The sequence below is a fragment of the Siphateles boraxobius genome, unplaced genomic scaffold (genome assembly GCF_051911475.1).
Source record: "Siphateles boraxobius isolate OS27281-9 unplaced genomic scaffold, OSU_SipBor_1 61, whole genome shotgun sequence".
Lineage (NCBI taxonomy): Eukaryota > Metazoa > Chordata > Actinopteri > Cypriniformes > Leuciscidae > Siphateles > Siphateles boraxobius.
The window spans coordinates 932,546-946,361 of NW_027509188.1; the positions used below are offsets into that span (position 1 = coordinate 932,546).

The 13,816-nt window shown below is 49.3% G+C and overlaps 18 non-coding genes across 18 annotated transcripts; all 18 read left to right on the plus strand.

Moving 5' to 3' along the window:
- Window positions 1-1,096: 1,096 nt before the first annotated feature.
- Window positions 1,097-1,169, plus strand: trnak-cuu (transfer RNA lysine (anticodon CUU)). The gene has a single exon. It is a non-coding gene; the product is annotated as a tRNA-Lys (tRNA).
- Window positions 1,170-1,295: 126 nt separating this feature from the next.
- trnan-guu (transfer RNA asparagine (anticodon GUU)) lies at window positions 1,296-1,369 on the plus strand. The gene has a single exon. It is a non-coding gene; the product is annotated as a tRNA-Asn (tRNA).
- Window positions 1,370-2,725: 1,356 nt separating this feature from the next.
- On the plus strand, window positions 2,726-2,798 carry trnak-cuu (transfer RNA lysine (anticodon CUU)). The gene has a single exon. It is a non-coding gene; the product is annotated as a tRNA-Lys (tRNA).
- A 126-nt stretch (window positions 2,799-2,924) lies between these two features.
- Window positions 2,925-2,998, plus strand: trnan-guu (transfer RNA asparagine (anticodon GUU)). Its single transcript has one exon. It is a non-coding gene; the product is annotated as a tRNA-Asn (tRNA).
- Window positions 2,999-4,226: 1,228 nt separating this feature from the next.
- Window positions 4,227-4,299, plus strand: trnak-cuu (transfer RNA lysine (anticodon CUU)). Its single transcript has one exon. It is a non-coding gene; the product is annotated as a tRNA-Lys (tRNA).
- A 126-nt stretch (window positions 4,300-4,425) lies between these two features.
- trnan-guu (transfer RNA asparagine (anticodon GUU)) lies at window positions 4,426-4,499 on the plus strand. The gene has a single exon. It is a non-coding gene; the product is annotated as a tRNA-Asn (tRNA).
- A 1,349-nt stretch (window positions 4,500-5,848) lies between these two features.
- Window positions 5,849-5,921, plus strand: trnak-cuu (transfer RNA lysine (anticodon CUU)). The gene has a single exon. It is a non-coding gene; the product is annotated as a tRNA-Lys (tRNA).
- Window positions 5,922-6,047: 126 nt separating this feature from the next.
- On the plus strand, window positions 6,048-6,121 carry trnan-guu (transfer RNA asparagine (anticodon GUU)). Its single transcript has one exon. It is a non-coding gene; the product is annotated as a tRNA-Asn (tRNA).
- A 1,357-nt stretch (window positions 6,122-7,478) lies between these two features.
- Window positions 7,479-7,551, plus strand: trnak-cuu (transfer RNA lysine (anticodon CUU)). The gene has a single exon. It is a non-coding gene; the product is annotated as a tRNA-Lys (tRNA).
- Window positions 7,552-7,677: 126 nt separating this feature from the next.
- trnan-guu (transfer RNA asparagine (anticodon GUU)) lies at window positions 7,678-7,751 on the plus strand. The gene has a single exon. It is a non-coding gene; the product is annotated as a tRNA-Asn (tRNA).
- Window positions 7,752-8,545: 794 nt separating this feature from the next.
- Window positions 8,546-8,618, plus strand: trnak-cuu (transfer RNA lysine (anticodon CUU)). Its single transcript has one exon. It is a non-coding gene; the product is annotated as a tRNA-Lys (tRNA).
- Window positions 8,619-8,744: 126 nt separating this feature from the next.
- Window positions 8,745-8,818, plus strand: trnan-guu (transfer RNA asparagine (anticodon GUU)). Its single transcript has one exon. It is a non-coding gene; the product is annotated as a tRNA-Asn (tRNA).
- A 1,372-nt stretch (window positions 8,819-10,190) lies between these two features.
- trnak-cuu (transfer RNA lysine (anticodon CUU)) lies at window positions 10,191-10,263 on the plus strand. The gene has a single exon. It is a non-coding gene; the product is annotated as a tRNA-Lys (tRNA).
- Window positions 10,264-10,389: 126 nt separating this feature from the next.
- Window positions 10,390-10,463, plus strand: trnan-guu (transfer RNA asparagine (anticodon GUU)). The gene has a single exon. It is a non-coding gene; the product is annotated as a tRNA-Asn (tRNA).
- A 794-nt stretch (window positions 10,464-11,257) lies between these two features.
- On the plus strand, window positions 11,258-11,330 carry trnak-cuu (transfer RNA lysine (anticodon CUU)). Its single transcript has one exon. It is a non-coding gene; the product is annotated as a tRNA-Lys (tRNA).
- Window positions 11,331-11,456: 126 nt separating this feature from the next.
- On the plus strand, window positions 11,457-11,530 carry trnan-guu (transfer RNA asparagine (anticodon GUU)). The gene has a single exon. It is a non-coding gene; the product is annotated as a tRNA-Asn (tRNA).
- Window positions 11,531-12,887: 1,357 nt separating this feature from the next.
- On the plus strand, window positions 12,888-12,960 carry trnak-cuu (transfer RNA lysine (anticodon CUU)). Its single transcript has one exon. It is a non-coding gene; the product is annotated as a tRNA-Lys (tRNA).
- Window positions 12,961-13,086: 126 nt separating this feature from the next.
- On the plus strand, window positions 13,087-13,160 carry trnan-guu (transfer RNA asparagine (anticodon GUU)). Its single transcript has one exon. It is a non-coding gene; the product is annotated as a tRNA-Asn (tRNA).
- The last annotated feature ends 656 nt before the right edge of the window (window positions 13,161-13,816 follow it).

Genomic DNA, 13,816 nt, shown 5'->3' on the forward strand with positions numbered 1-13,816 from the left:
CCAGAGTCGTCCTGCTCAAAACTCCTTTTAAAACACCATTGAGCATCCGTAATAACTTCCGACATTGATCGAACGTGGATTTTGTTCTCATAAGGAGGGCACCGGTAACTTGTAACCTATCAGGCTCTCAGGCATGAGGTCAATCGATTCGGCATAGGCCTATATGTACTAGCGTTTTTGATTCCGGTTGGAGGTTGTGTCCCTCCAACTCTTTGTTGTATGACTCACTTTTATCTTTGGATATTTGGAGAAGTTTGCCTTCGGTAACCGCTCTCTCACTCGACAGACCGAAACGGGGGGACGAATGGTGTTTTTCGTTGACGTCCTGCCCTGCAACCACCAACACAGCTGCAGAATTTAGCACACGTGTGTCCACTAACACATCCGTGTCATTTCGGACGCATGAAACGACGTTTCTTGGCCATTTTAGCGTTTACAGCTTGGTCAGTTGCTTTGTGTTCAAAGAAGACAGCGGGTGTTGTGAAAGTTTACATCAGCTTATGTTTGCTGTGGCGCGTGGATGGAATGCTCATGTTTTGTTCCGGGTGGTGGAGGCCTGTGTTCCAGAGAGGTCCTGCTCAAAACTCCTTTTAAAACACCATCGAGCATCCGTCTTAACTTCCGACATTGATCGAACGTGGATTTCGTTCTCATAAAGAGGGCACCGGTAACTTGTAACCTATCAGGCTCTCAGGCATCAGGTCAATCGATTCGGCATAGGATTATATGTGTTAGCGTTTTTGCTTCCGTTTGGAGGTTGTGTCCCTCCAACTCTTTGTTGTATGACTCACTTTTGCCTTTGGATATTTGGAGAAGGTTGCCTTCGGTAACCTCTCACTCACTCGACAGACCGAAACGGAACTTTAGCTCCGGGTTGTGCATATTATTGGCCTGCTCTACTGGGTCAAATTGTATCCCCCAACAACAGATATGGCTCAAACAAACAAAGTACACTCTAAGCCTACCTCTAGGCTTAACCCTGACTTTACCCGCAAGAGGCTATGCCAACCCTGTGCGAAATGTGAGGCTCCCTTTCACGGGCACAATTTAGGAACAGATAATGGACGCGACGAGCCCGAAGCAGGTTACCTTAGTTGCCCGGCTAGCTCAGTCGGTAGAGCATGAGACTCTTAATCTCAGGGTCGTGGGTTCGAGCCCCACGTTGGGCGCATCTATTAGCCCTCTCTCTTCCCAACGGGGTCTCGGTTTCCAGCGTGGAAAGCGAGTCCACCATTGCCGGAAAAGTCCAGGTCTGCTTTTTTTTATAAGCTGACCCATGGACTGGCTGGCCGTAGGTCTCTGTGGCGCAATCGGACAGCGCGTTCGGCTGTTAACCGAAAGGTTGGTGGTTCGAGCCCACCCAGGGACGAATGGTGTTTTTCGTTGACGTCCGGCCATGCAACCACCAACACAGCTGCAGAATTTAGCACACGTGTGTCCACTAACACATCCGTGTCATTTCGGACGCATGACACGACGTTTCTTGGCCCCTTTTAGCGTTAACAGCTTGGTCAGTTGCTTTGTGTTCAGAGAAGACAGCGGGTGTTGTGAAAGTTTACATCAGCTTATGTTTGCTGTGGCGCGTGGATGGAATACTCATGTTTTGTTCCTGGTGTGGAGGCCTGTGTTCCAGAGAGGTCCTGCTCAAAACTCCTTTTAAAACACCATCGAGCATCCGTAATAACTTCCGACATTGATCGAACGTGGATTTTGTTCTCATAAGGAGGGCACCGGTAACTTGTAACCTATCAGGCTCTCAGGCATGAGGTCAATCGATTCGGCATAGGCCTATATGTACTAGCGTTTTTGATTCCGGTTGGAGGTTGTGTCCCTCCAACTCTTTGTTGTATGACTCACTTTTATCTTTGGATATTTGGAGAAGTTTGCCTTCGGTAACCGCTCTCTCACTCGACAGACCGAAACGGGGGGACGAATGGTGTTTTTCGTTGACGTCCTGCCATGCAACCACCAACACAGCTGCAGAATTTAGCACACGTGTGTCCACTAACACATCCGTGTCATTTCGGACGCATGAAACGACGTTTCTTGGCCCTTTTAGCGTTGACAGCTTGGTCAGTTGCTTTGTGTTCAAAGAAGACAGCGGGTGTTGTGAAAGTTTACATCAGCTTATGTGTGCTGTGGCGCGTGGATGGAATGCTCATGTTTTGTTCCGGGTGGTGGAGGCCTGTGTTCCAGAGAGGTCCTGCTCAAAACTCCTTTTAAAACACCATCGAGCATCCGTCATAACTTCCGACATTGATCGAACATGGATTTCGTTCTCATAAAGAGGGCACCGGTAACTTGTAACCTATCAGGCTCTCAGGCATCAGGTCAATCGATTCGGCATAGGATTATATGTGCTAGCGTTTTTGCTTCCGTTTGGAGGTTGTGTCCCTCCAACTCTTTGTTGTATGACTCACTTTTGCCTTTGGATATTTGGAGAAGGTTGACTTCGGTAACCGCTCTCTCACTCGACAGACCGAAACGGAACTTTAGCTCCGGGTTGTGCATATTATTGGCCTGCTCTACTGGGTCAAATTGTATCCCCCAACAACAGATATGGCTCAAACAAACAAAGTACACTCTATGCCTACCTCTAGGCTTAACCCTGACTTTACCCGCAAGAGGCTATGCCAAGCCTGTGCGAAATGTGAGGCTCCCTTTCACGGGCGCAATTTAGGCACAGATAATGGCCGCGACCAGCCCGAAGCAGGTCACCTTAGTTGCCCGGCTAGCTCAGTCGGTAGAGCATGAGACTCTTAATCTCAGGGTCGTGGGTTCGAGCCCCACGTTGGGCGCATCTATTAGCCCTCTCTCTTCCCAACGGGGTCTCGGTTTTCAGCGTGGAAAGCGAGTCCACCATTTTCGGAAAAGTCCAGGTCTGCTTTTTTTTATAAGCTGACCCATGGACTGGCTGGCCGTAGGTCTCTGTGGCGCAATCGGACAGCGCGTTCGGCTGTTAACCGAAAGGTTGGTGGTTCGAGCCCACCCAGGGACGAATGGTGTTTTTCGTTGACGTCCGGCCATGCAACCACCAACACAGCTGCAGAATTTAGCACACGTGTGTCCACTAACACATCCGTGTCATTTCGGACGCATGACACGACGTTTCTTGGCCCCTTTTAGCGTTAACAGCTTGGTCAGTTGCTTTGTGTTCAGAGAAGACAGCGGGTGTTGTGAAAGTTTACATCAGCTTATGTTTGCTGTGGCGCGTGGATGGAATACTCATGTTTTGTTCCTGGTGGTGGAGGCCTGTGTTCCAGAGAGGTCCTGCTCAAAACTCCTTTTAAAACACCATCGAGCATCCGTAATAACTTCCGACATTGATCGAACGTGGATTTTGTTCTCATAAGGAGGGCAACGGTAACTTGTAACCTATCAGGCTCTCAGGCATGAGGTCAATCGATTCGGCATAGGCCTATATGTACTAGCGTTTTTGATTCCGGTTGGAGGTTGTGTCCCTCCATCTCTTTGTTGTATGACTCACTTTTATCTTTGGATATTTGGAGAAGTTTGCCTTCGGTAACCGCTCTCTCACTCGACAGACCGAAACGGGGGGACGAATGGTGTTTTTCGTTGACGTCCTGCCATGCAACCACCAACACAGCTGCAGAATTTAGCACACGTGTGTCCACTAACACATCCGTGTCATTTCGGACGCATGAAACGACGTTTCTTGGCCCTTTTAGCGTTGACAGCTTGGTCAGTTGCTTTGTGTTCAAAGAAGACAGCGGGTGTTGTGAAAGTTTACATCAGCTTATGTTTGCTGTGGCGCGTGGATGGAATGCTCATGTTTTGTTCCGGGTGGTGGAGGCCTGTGTTCCAGAGAGGTCCTGCTCAAAACTCCTTTTAAAACACCATCGAGCATCCGTAATAACTTCCGACATTGATCGAACGTGGATTTCGTTCTCATAAAGAGGGAACCGGTAACTTGTAACCTATCAGGCTCTCAGGCATCAGGTCAATCGATTCGGCATAGTATTATATGTGCTAGCGTTTTTGCTTCCGTTTGGAGGTTGTGTCCCTCCAACTCTTTGTTGTATGACTCACAACAACAGATATGGCTCAAACAAACAAAGTACACTCTAAGCCTACCTCTAGGCTTAACCCTGACTTTACCCGCAAGAGGCTATGCCAAGCCTGTGCGAAATGTGAGGCTCCCTTTCACGGGCGCAATTTAGGCACAGATAATGGCCGCGACCAGCCCGAAGCAAGTCACCTTAGTTGCCCGGCTAGCTCAGTCGGTAGAGCATGAGACTCTTAATCTCAGGGTTGTGGGTTCGAGCCCCACGTTGGGCGCATCTATTAGCCCTCTCTCTTCCCAACGGGGTCTCGGTTTTCAGCGTGGAAAGCGAGTCCACCATTTTCGGAAAAGTCCAGGTCTGCTTTTTTTTATAAGCTGACCCATGGACTGGCTGGCCGTAGGTCTCTGTGGCGCAATCGGACAGCGCGTTCGGCTGTTAACCGAAAGGTTGGTGGTTCGAGCCCACCCAGGGACGAATGGTGTTTTTCGTTGACGTCCGGCCATGCAACCACCAACACAGCTGCAGAATTTAGCACACGTGTGTCCACTAACACATCCGTGTCATTTCGGACGCATGACACGACGTTTCTTGGCCCCTTTTAGCGTTAACAGCTTGGTCAGTTGCTTTGTGTTCAGAGAAGACAGCGGGTGTTGTGAAAGTTTACATCAGCTTATGTTTGCTGTGGCGCGTGGATGGAATACTCATGTTTTGTTCCTGGTGGTGGAGGCCTGTGTTCCGGAGAGGTCCTGCTCAAAACTCCTTTTAAAACACCATCGAGCATCCGTAATAACTTCCGACATTGATCGAACGTGGATTTTGTTCTCGTAAGGAGGGCAACGGTAACTTGTAACCTATCAGGCTCTCAGGCATGAGGTCAATCGATTCGGCATAGGCCTATATGTACTAGCGTTTTTGATTCCGGTTGGAGGTTGTGTCCCTCCAACTCTTTGTTGTATGACTCACTTTTATCTTTGGATATTTGGAGAAGTTTGCCTTCGGTAACCGCTCTCTCACTCGACAGACCGAAACGGGGGGACGAATGGTGTTTTTCGTTGACGTCCTGCCATGCAACCACCAACACAGCTGCAGAATTTAGCACACGTGTGTCCACTAACACATCCGTGTCATTTCGGACGCATGAAACGACGTTTCTTGGCCCTTTTAGCGTTGACAGCTTGGTCAGTTGCTTTGTGTTCAAAGAAGACAGCGGGTGTTGTGAAAGTTTACATCAGCTTATGTTTGCTGTGGCGCGTGGATGGAATGCTCATGTTTTGTTCCGGGTGGTGGAGGCCTGTGTTCCAGAGAGGTCCTGCTCAAAACTCCTTTTAAAACACCATCGAGCATCCGTCATAACTTCCGACATTGATCGAACGTGGATTTCGTTCTCATAAAGAGGGCACCGGTAACTTGTAACCTATCAGGCTCTCAGACATCAGGTCAATCGATTCCGGTTGGAGGTTGTGTCCCTCCAACTCTTTGTTGTATGACTCATTTTTATCTTTGGATATTTGGAGAAGTTTGGATATTTGGATATTTGGAGAAGGTTGACTTCGGTAACCGCTCTCTCACTCGACAGACCGAAACGGAACTTTAGCTCCGGGTTGTGCATATTATTGGCCTGCTCTACTGGGTCAAATTGTATCCCCCAACAACAGACATGGCTCAAACAAACAAAGTACACTCTAAGCCTACCTCTAGGCTTAACCCTGACTTTACCCACAAGAGGCTATGCCAAGCCTGTGCCAAATGTGAGGCTCCCTTTCACGGGCGCAATTTAGGCACAGATAATGGCCGCGACCAGCCCGAAGCAGGTCACCGCAGTTGCCCGGCTAGCTCATTCGGTAGAGCATGAGACTCTTAATCTCAGGGTCGTGGGTTCGAGCCCCACGTTGGGCGCATCTATTAGCCCTCTCTCTTCCCAACGGGGTCTCGGTTTCCAGCGTGGAAAGCGAGTCCACCATTGCCGGAAAAGTCCAGGTCTGCTTTTTTTTATAAGCTGACCCATGGACTGGCTGGCCGTAGGTCTCTGTGGCGCAATCGGACAGCGTGTTCGGCTGTTAACCGAAAGGTTGGTGGTTCGAGCCCACCCAGGGACGAATGCTGTTTTTTGTTGAAGTCCGGCCATGCAACCACCAACACAGCTGCAGAATTTAGCACACGTGTGTCCACTAACACATCCGTGTCATTTCGGACGCATGACACGACGTTTCTTGGCCCCTTTTAGCGTTTACAGCTTGGTCAGTTGCTTTGTGTTCAGAGAAGACAGCGGGTGTTGTGAAAGTTTACATCAGCTTATGTTTGCTGTGGCACGTGGATGGAATACTCATGTTTTGTTCCTGGTGGTGGAGGCCTGTGTTCCAGAGAGGTCCTGCTCAAAACTCCTTTTAAAATACCATCGAGCATCCGTAATAACTTCCGACATTGATCGAACGTGGATTTTGTTCTCATAAGGAGGGCACCGGTAACTTTTAACCTATCAGGCTCTCAGGCATGAGGTCAATCGATTCGGCATAGGCCTATATGTACTAGCGTTTTTGATTCCGGTTGGAGGTTGTGTCCCTCCAACTCTTTGTTGTATGACTCACTTTTATCTTTGGATATTTGGAGAAGTTTGCCTTCGGTAACCGCTCTCTCACTCGACAGACCGAAACGGGGGGACGAATGGTGTTTTTCGTTGACGTCCTGCCATGCAACCACCAACACAGCTGCAGAATTTAGCACACGTGTGTCCACTAACACATCCGTGTCATTTCGGACGCATGAAACGACGTTTCTTGGCCCTTTTAGCGTTTACAGCTTGGTCAGTTGCTTTGTGTTCAAAGAAGACAGCGGGTGTTGTGAAAGTTTACATCATCTTATGTTTGCTGTGGCGCGTGGATAGAATGCTCATGTTTTGTTCCGGGTGGTGGAGGCCTGTGTTCCAGAGAGGTCCTGCTCAAAACTCCTTTTAAAACACCATCGAGCATCCGTCTTAACTTCCGACATTGATCGAACGTGGATTTCGTTCTCATAAAGAGGGCACCGGTAACTTGTAACCTATCAGGCTCTCAGGCATCAGGTCAATCGATTCGGCATAGGATTATATGTGCTAGCGTTTTTGCTTCCGTTTGGAGGTTGTGTCCCTCCAACTCTTTGTTGTATGACTCACTTTTGCCTTTGGATATTTGGAGAAGGTTGCCTTCGGTAACCGCTCTCTCACTCGACAGACCGAAACGGAACTTTAGCTCCGGGTTGTGCATATTATTGGCCTGCTCTACTGGGTCAAATTGTTTCCCCCAACAACAGATATGGGTCAAACAAACAAAGTACACTCTAAGCCTACCTCTAGGCTTAACCCTGACTTTACCCGCAAGAGGCTATGCCAAGCCTGTGCGAAATGTGAGGCTCCCTTTCACGGGCGCAATTTAGGCACAGATAATGGCCGCGACCAGCCCGAAGCAGGTCACCTTAGATGCCCGGCTAGCTCAGTCGGTAGAGCATGAGACTCTTAATCTCAGGGTCCTGGCTTCGAGCCCCACGTTGGGCGCATCTATTAGCCCTCTCTCTTCCCAACGGGGTCTCGGTTTCCAGCGTGGAAAGCGAGTCCACCATTGCCGGAAAAGTCCAGGTCTGCTTTTTTTTATAAGCTGACCCATGGACTGGCTGGCCATAGGTCTCTGTGGCGCAATCGGACAGCGCATTCGGCTGTTAACCGAAAGGTTGGTGGTTCGAGCCCACCCAGGGACGAATGCTGTTTTTCGTTGACGTCCGGCCATGCAACCACCAACACAGCTGCAGAATTTAGCACACGTGTGTCCACTAACACATCCGTGTCATTTCGGACGCATGACACGACGTTTCTTGGCCCCTTTTAGTGTTTACAGCTTGGTCAGTTGCTTTGTGTTCAGAGAAGACAGCGGGTGTTGTGAAAGTTTACATCAGCTTATGTTTGCTGTGGCGCGTGGATGGAATGCTCATGTTTTGTTCCGGGTGGTGGAGGCCTGTGTTCCAGAGAGGTCCTGCTCAAAACTCCTTTTAAAACACCATCGAGCATCCGTAATAACTTCCGACATTGATCGAACGTGGATTTCGTTCTCATAAAGAGGGAACCGGTAACTTGTAACCTATCAGGCTCTCAGGCATCAGGTCAATCGATTCGGCATAGGATTATATGTGCTAGCGTTTTTGCTTCCGTTTGGAGGTTGTGTCCCTCCAACTCTTTGTTGTATGACTCACTTTTGCCTTTGGATATTTGGAGAAGGTTGCCTTCGGTAACCGCTCTCTCACTCGACAGACCGAAACGGAACTTTAGCTCCGGGTTGTGCATATTGTTGGCCTGCTCTACTGGGTCAAATTGTATCCCCCAACAACAGATATGGCTCAAACAAACAAAGTACACTCTAAGCCTACCTCTAGGCTTAACCCTGACTTTACCCGCAAGAGGCTATGCCAAGCCTGTGCGAAATGTGAGGCTCCCTTTCACGGGCGCAATTTAGGCACAGATAATGGACGCGACCAGCCCGAAGCAGGTCACCGCAGTTGCTCGGCTAGCTCAGTCGGTAGAGCATGAGACTCTTAATCTCAGGGTCGTGGGTTCGAGCCCCACTTTGGGTGCATTTATTAGCCCTCTCTCTTCCCAAAGGGGTCTCGGTTTCCAGCGTGGAAAGCGAGTCCACCATTGCCGGAAAAGTCCAGGTCTGCTTTTTTTAATAAGCTGACCCATGGACTGGCTGGCCGTAGGTCTCTGTGGCGCAATCGGACAGCGCGTTCGGCTGTTAACCGAAAGGTTGGTGGTTCGAGCCCACCCAGGGACGAATGTTGTTTTTCGTTGACGTCCGGCCATGCAACCACCAACACAGCTGCAGAATTTAGCACACGTGTGTCCACTAACACATCCGTGTCATTTCGGACGCATGACACGATGTTTCTTGGCCCCTTTTAGCGTTTACAGCTTGTTCAGTTGCTTTGTGTCCAGAGAAGACAGCGGGTGTTGTGAAAGTTTACATCAGCTTATGTTTGCTGTGGCGCGTGGATGGAATACTCATGTTTTGTTCCTGGTGGTGGAGGCCTGTGTTCCAGAGTCGTCCTGCTCAAAACTCCTTTTAAAACACCATCGAGCATCCGTAATAACTTCCGACATTGATCGAACGTGGATTTTGTTCTCATAAGGAGGGCACCGGTAACTTGTAACCTATCAGGCTCTCAGGCATGAGGTCAATCGATTCGGCATAGGCCTATATGTACTAGCATTTTTGATTCCGGTTGGAGGTTGTGTCCCTCCAACTCTTTGTTGTATGACTCACTTTTATCTTTGGATATTTGGAGAAGTTTGCCTTCGGTAACCGCTCTCTCACTCGACAGACCGAAACGGGGGGACGAATGGTGTTTTTCGTTGACGTCCTGCCATGCAACCACCAACACAGCTGCAGAATTTAGCACACGTGTGTCCACTAACACATCCGTGTCATTTCGGACGCATGACACGACGTTTCTTGGCCCCTTTTAGTGTTTACAGCTTGGTCAGTTGCTTTGTGTTCAGAGAAGACAGCGGGTGTTGTGAAAGTTTACATCAGCTTATGTTTGCTGTGGCGCGTGGATGGAATGCTCATGTTTTGTTCCGGGTGGTGGAGGCCTGTGTTCCAGAGAGGTCCTGCTCAAAACTCCTTTTAAAACACCATCGAGCATCCGTAATAACTTCCGACATTGATCGAACGTGGATTTCGTTCTCATAAAGAGGGAACCGGTAACTTGTAACCTATCAGGCTCTCAGGCATCAGGTCAATCGATTCGGCATAGGATTATATGTGCTAGCGTTTTTGCTTCCGTTTGGAGGTTGTGTCCCTCCAACTCTTTGTTGTATGACTCACTTTTGCCTTTGGATATGTGGAGAAGGTTGCCTTCGGTAACCGCTCTCTCACTCGACAGACCGAAACAGAACTTTAGCTCCGGGTTGTGCATATTATTGGCCTGCTCTACTGTATTGTATAGAGTATTGTAAATTGTATCCCCCAACAACAGATATGGGTCAAACAAACAAAGTACACTCTAAGCCTACCTCTAGGCTTAACCCTGACTTTACCCGCAAGAGGCTATGCCAAGCCTGTGCGAAATGTGAGGCTCCCTTTCACGGGCGCAATTTAGGCACAGATAATGGCCGCGACCAGCCCGAAGCAGGTCACCTTAGATGCCCGGCTAGCTCAGTCGGTAGAGCATGAGACTCTTAATCTCAGGGTCCTGGCTTCGAGCCCCACGTTGGGCGCATCTATTAGCCCTCTCTCTTCCCAACGGGGTCTCGGTTTCCAGCGTGGAAAGCGAGTCCACCATTGCCGGAAAAGTCCAGGTCTGCTTTTTTTTATAAGCTGACCCATGGACTGGCTGGCCATAGGTCTCTGTGGCGCAATCGGACAGCACATTCGGCTGTTAACCGAAAGGTTGGTGGTTCGAGCCCACCCAGGGACGAATGCTGTTTTTCGTTGACGTCCGGCCATGCAACCACCAACACAGCTGCAGAATTTAGCACACGTGTGTCCACTAACACATCCGTGTCATTTCGGACGCATGACACGACGTTTCTTGGCCCCTTTTAGTGTTTACAGCTTGGTCAGTTGCTTTGTGTTCAGAGAAGACAGCGGGTGTTGTGAAAGTTTACATCAGCTTATGTTTGCTGTGGCGCGTGGATGGAATGCTCATGTTTTGTTCCGGGTGGTGGAGGCCTGTGTTCCAGAGAGGTCCTGCTCAAAACTCCTTTTAAAACACCATCGAGCATCCGTAATAACTTCCGACATTGATCGAACGTGGATTTCGTTCTCATAAAGAGGGAACCGGTAACTTGTAACCTATCAGGCTCTCAGGCATCAGGTCAATCGATTCGGCATAGGATTATATGTGCTAGCGTTTTTGCTTCCGTTTGGAGGTTGTGTCCCTCCAACTCTTTGTTGTATGACTCACTTTTGCCTTTGGATATTTGGAGAAGGTTGCCTTCGGTAACCGCTCTCTCACTCGACAGACCGAAATGGAACTTTAGCTCCGGGTTGTGCATATTGTTGGCCTGCTCTACTGGGTCAAATTGTATCCCCCAACAACAGATATGGCTCAAACAAACAAAGTACACTCTAAGCCTACCTCTAGGCTTAACCCTGACTTTACCCGCAAGAGGCTATGCCAAGCCTGTGCGAAATGTGAGGCTCCCTTTCACGGGCGCAATTTAGGCACAGATAATGGACGCGACCAGCCCGAAGCAGGTCACCGCAGTTGCTCGGCTAGCTCAGTCGGTAGAGCATGAGACTCTTAATCTCAGGGTCGTGGGTTCGAGGCCCACTTTGGGTGCATCTATTAGCCCTCTCTCTTCCCAAAGGGGTCTCGGTTTCCAGCGTGGAAAGCGAGTCCACCATTGCCGGAAAAGTCCAGGTCTGCTTTTTTTAATAAGCTGACCCATGGACTGGCTGGCCGTAGGTCTCTGTGGCGCACTCGGACAGCGCGTTCGGCTGTTAACCGAAAGGTTGGTGGTTCGAGCCTACCCAGGGACGAATGGTGTGTTTCGTTGACGTCCGGCCATGCAACCACCAACAAATCTGCAAAATTTAGCACACGTGTGTCCACTAACACATCCGTGTCATTTCGGACGCATGACACGACGTTTCTTGGCCCCTTTTAGCGTTTACAGCTTGGTCAGTTGCTTTGTGTTCAGAGAAGACAGCGGGTGTTGTGAAAGTTTACATCAGCTTATGTTTGCTGTGGCGCGTGGATGGAATACTCATGTTTTGTTCCTGGTGGTGGAGGCCTGTGTTCCAGAGAGGTCCTGCTCAAAACTCCTTTTAAAACACCATCGAGCATCCGTAATAACTTCCGACATTGATCGAACGTGGATTTTGTTCTCATAAGGAGGGCACCGGTAACTTGTAACCTATCAGGCTCTCAGGCATGAGGTCAATCGATTCGGCATAGGCCTATATGTACTAGCGTTTTTGATTCCGGTTGGAGGTTGTGTCCCTCCAACTCTTTGTTGTATGACTCACTTTTATCTTTGGATATTTGGAGAAGTTTGCCTTCGGTAACCGCTCTCTCACTCGACAGACCGAAACGAGGGGACGAATGGTGTTTTTCGTTGACATCCTGCCATGCAACCACCAACACAGCTGCAGAATTTAGCACACGTGTGTCCACTAACACATACGTGTCATTTCGGACGCATGAAACGACTTTTCTTGGCCCTTTTAGCGTTTACAGCTTGGTCAGTTGCTTTGTGTTCAAAGAAGACAGCGGGTGTTGTGAAAGTTTACATCAGCTTATGTTTGCTGTGGCGCGTGGATGGAATGCTCATGTTTTGTTCCGGGTGGTGGAGGCCTGTGTTCCAGAGAGGTCCTGCTCAAAACTCCTTTTAAAACACCATCGAGCATCCGTCATAACTTCCGACATTGATCGAACGTGGATTTCGTTCTCATAAAGAGGGCACCGGTAACTTGTAACCTATCAGGCTCTCAGGCATCAGGTCAATCGATTCGGCATAGGATTATATGTGCTAGCGTTTTTGCTTCCGTTTGGAGGTTGTGTCCCTCCAACTCTTTGTTGTATGACTCACTTTTGCCTTTGGATATGTGGAGAAGGTTAACTTCGGTAACCGCTCTCTCACTCGACAGACCGAAACAGAACTTTAGCTCCGGGTTGTGCATATTATTGGCCTGCTCTACTGGGTCAAATTGTATCCCCCAACAACAGATATGGGTCAAACAAACAAAGTACACTCTAAGCCTACCTCTAGGCTTAACCCTGACTTTACCCGCACGAGGCTATGCCAAGCCTGTGCGAAATGTGAGGCTCCCTTTCACGGGCGCAATTTAGGCACCAATAATGGCCGCGACCAGCCCGAAGCAGGTCACCTTAGATGCCCGGCTAGCTCAGTCGGTAGAGCATGAGACTCTTAATCTCAGGGTCCTGGCTTCGAGCCCCACGTTGGGCGCATCTATTAGCCCTCTCTCTTCCCTACGGGGTCTCGGTTTCCAGCGTGGAAAGCGAGTCCACCATTGCCGGAAAAGTCCAGGTCTGCTTTTTTTTATAAGCTGACCCATGGACTGGCTGGCCGTAGGTCTTTGTGGCGCAATCGGACAGCGCGTTCGGCTGTTAACCGAAAGGTTGGTGGTTCGAGCCCACCCAGGGATGAATGGTGTTTTTCGTTGACGTCCGGCCATGCAACCACCAACACAGCTGCAGAATTTAGCACACGTGTGTCCACTAACACATCCGTGTAATTTCGGACGCATGACACGACGTTTCTTGGCCCTTTTAGCGTTTACAGCTTGGTCAGTTGCTTTGTGTTCAAAGAAGACAGCGGGTGTTGTGAAAGTTTACATCAGCTTATGTTTGCTGTGGCGCGTGGATGGAATGCTCATGTTTTGTTCCGGGTGGTGGAGGCCTGTGTTCCAGAGAGTTCCTGCTCAAAACTCCTTTTAAAACACCATCGAGCATCCGTAATAACTTCCGACATTGATCGAACGTGGATTTCGTTCTCATATCCTTTGGATATGTGGAGAAGGTTGCCTTCGGTAACCGCTCTCTCACTCGACAGACCGAAACAGAACTTTAGCTCCGGGTTGTGCATATTATTGGCCTGCTCTACTGTATTGTATAGAGTATTGTAAATTGTATCCCCCAACAACAGATATGGGTCAAACAAACAAAGTACACTCTAAGCCTACCTCTAGGCTTAACCCTGACTTTACCCGCAAGAGGCTATGCCAAGCCTGTGCGAAATGTGAGGCTCCCTTTCACGGGCGCAATTTAGGCACAGATAATGGCCGCGACCAGCCCGAAGCAGG